The following is a 3,057-nucleotide window of genomic DNA, read 5'->3' as shown; positions in this document are numbered from 1 at the left end:
GCGTCTTGTGACGCTCAAAACTGATTTTGTTCGATTTCTTCTCTGCGCGCCCACGCAAATTCAAAACCATCCATATTTGACCGAAATCTCGTCCTCTATCCAATGGACGGGGTGGATTTCTCCAAAACGCTTATGTGGGGCCCACCAGCATCACAGTCCACGGACGTGCGAAGGCTTACGCACGTCGGCGAAAAAGACTTCCGGGCGGTTGTGGCCACCATCTTCGATCAGATGGATGATCCGATCCGTCCATCGTGTAGAGGGCGTCGAGAGCTTCAAAAGGATGTTGATATTCCTCGCCCTTGCGTACACACGTGTGCGGTGCAGAGGCCAATAGTAGACTGCCCCGGGACGTTCATTTCTTATCTTTTTGTATTTTCTTCTCTGCCGCGTCAATGGATGTTCAAAACCATCCATCTTTGAACGAAATTTAGTCCTCTATCCAATGGACGGGGTAGATTTTCCAGAAAATGCCTCTGTGGGGCCCACCGATCACGGCTGTGAAAAATTGCACTTCGAGTCCTTCTACGACTCTGCCACCGACTCCAGCCATCCAGCAGCTATAAAAGGGGAGTTTTGGACGTGGGAAAGGCATTCAGAACCAGGGGATTCCAGATCTGGAGCAAGGGAGAGAAGAAAGAGAAGAAAGAGAAGAAAGAAGAGAGAGAGAGATTGTTTGGTTTGATGTTTTTTTATGAATTTTATTTAATATTTTTTATGGATTTTATGGGTCACTAATCTCTCAGCTAGGGCTGAGATGAAGCCCTTAATTTGATCAGCTCTTGTATTGGTTGATTTACTTTGAATTTCAATTAATTTGTTTCTTTCTCTAAGTGGGCTTTATGGGTTTAAATTCTATACTTCTCCATCTATGAACTTGATTAAAGTATATATATGGATGTTGTTTGGATGCTTATTATAGGTGCTTATGTCGGATCAAGAACAAGTTTCCTATAGAGGAAGAAACAGGGTGCTTTAATGAATGTACATTCCATGTACCCGACCAAGGATATGGGATATGTCATTCATGGCATTGCTTAAAGGAATTAGACAGTTTGTATGCCCGATTAAGGACACAGATTGTGCTTTCTCTGTATAAGTGGTATCAATCTAGATCAAGGTGAATCAACAGACAAAACAAGGGTTAGGATAATTAGGGGTGGATTCGAAAGTCCTAGTGCTCTCTCTCTGATTGAATTTTCTTCCCTGTTCTTAATTAATTGTTTTTAAAAAGTTGTGCTTAGTAATTCATTCCATTATTTGTTGGATTAGTTAAGGAGAATCATAGATTTGAATTGTGACGACCAGTCCTCGTGGGAACGATCTCGTAATACGTACCGTATCTGCATCTGATTCGTATACTTGCGAGTTTAAAAATCATTTAAATCGTGTTGGTTTAAATAAAACATCAAGTTTTTGGCGCCGTTGCCGGGGACTGTTTTGTTCCAATTGGATTTAGGATTCTCTCTTATCATAATTCATAGTCTTAGGTTTTTTACTAACTCTAGGTTAAATTTTGAAACTAACCTATTTCCTGTTTTGTAGGGACCTGACATAAACTACTAATTTGGTAATCTCTTTCCAAATTTTCTATTTTTTTTCTAATTTCTATTTTTAGAATTAAGGTTTTATTTTTATTATTTTTTATTTTTTTTTTAGAAAGTTTCTATTTCTAGGCTATTTTATTTTATTTTATTATTTTTTATTTTTAGAAATTTCCTATTTTCTAATTCTAGATTCTGATTCTTCTTTCAAGTAACTTTCTATTTTCTAGTTTAGGTTTTATTATTAGAAGAGGCTTTAGGTTTTATTTTTTTAGAAAGTTTCTCTCTTATTTTCTAATTTCCTATTTTTTAGAAATTTTTCCTTTTTAGAAACTAACTTAGCTTTTATTTCTAAGATTACAAACTTTCTTTTTTAGAAATTAACCGTTGCTTAGGATTTTTTTTTTTCTAGCATTATTTTAGTAAATTTAATTTATTTTTGTTTTCTTTTTGTTTACAGGAATTAAGGAAGGAAGCTGCTAAATAACATTGTCTTCAAAAGAAGGAGCTCTCAAATCTTCAGACATTCATCATCTCCTTTTCTCGGGTTCTTCTTTCCAATTCTCGTTTGTATAGCTTTCTCTTGTTTTAGGAATTCATAACTTTTATTCATTTTAGGTTGCATCTTAGTTTAGTTTTCTTTCTTATTGTAATAACATAGTTTATGCTAGGACGTAGATCTCTGAATATAGAACTAGCACCGTTTGATCCTGAGATTGAAAGAACAATTCGTGAAAGATTGAGAAATAATCCTGTTGAAATGGCGAATGAGACTGAAGTTAAAGCTCTCAAAGATTATTCAGCTCCTGTCCAATTTAATGCGCCTTCATGCATAGTGTTGCCAACCACTACGGCAGCACACTTTGAACTTAAACCTGGAGTCATACAATTGTTGCCATCCTTTTATGGATTGGACAAGGAGGACCCATATCATCATGTGAAAGAATTCTTAAACATTTGCTCCACTTTTAAGTTCCAAAACTTCTCAGACGATTCGATCCGCCTACGCCTGTTTCCTTTTTCTTTGAAGGATAAGGCGAAAGCATGGTTGAATTCTCTAGAAGTTGGATCTATCACTACATGGGACCAACTGTCTAAGAAGTTCTTAAACAAGTTCTTCCCCGTTCACAAAACCAATGCCCTCCGTAGAGAAATTACTAACTTCACACAAAAAGAGGGCGAGCACTTTCATGAATGTTGGGAAAGATGGAAGGACTTGCTTCTTAAATGTCCTCACCATGGTTTTGAGAAGTGGCAACAAGTTCAATACTTCTATGACGGTCTGACACCACAGAACCGTCGCATGGTTGATGCCACCAGTGGAGGGTCATTCATGACCAAAAGTGATGTCGAAGCGTGGAACTTCTTTGAAACCTTGTGCGAAAATTCCCAGCAATGGGATTATTCAAATAGAGGTGACAAAAGTCCCCAACCACAAAAGAGAGGTGGTATATATGAGATAGGAGTCATACCAGAGCTGAGTGCCAAGCTTGATAACTGACAAAGAAAGTTG

General features: G+C 37.4%; 1 non-coding gene across 1 annotated transcript; it reads right to left on the bottom strand.

Annotated features, from left to right (window-relative positions):
- Window positions 1–2,682: 2,682 nt before the first annotated feature.
- On the bottom strand, window positions 2,683–2,789 carry LOC131238106 (small nucleolar RNA R71). The gene has a single exon (XR_009167521.1). It is a non-coding gene; the product is annotated as a small nucleolar RNA R71 (small nucleolar RNA).
- Between the last annotated feature and the right edge of the window lie 268 nt (window positions 2,790–3,057).

This window comes from Magnolia sinica, chromosome 2, assembly GCF_029962835.1.
Source record: "Magnolia sinica isolate HGM2019 chromosome 2, MsV1, whole genome shotgun sequence".
Taxonomy (NCBI): domain Eukaryota; kingdom Viridiplantae; phylum Streptophyta; class Magnoliopsida; order Magnoliales; family Magnoliaceae; genus Magnolia; species Magnolia sinica.
The sequence above is the reverse complement of the archived record's forward strand: the minus strand, read 5'-3'. Positions and strand labels throughout refer to the sequence as shown.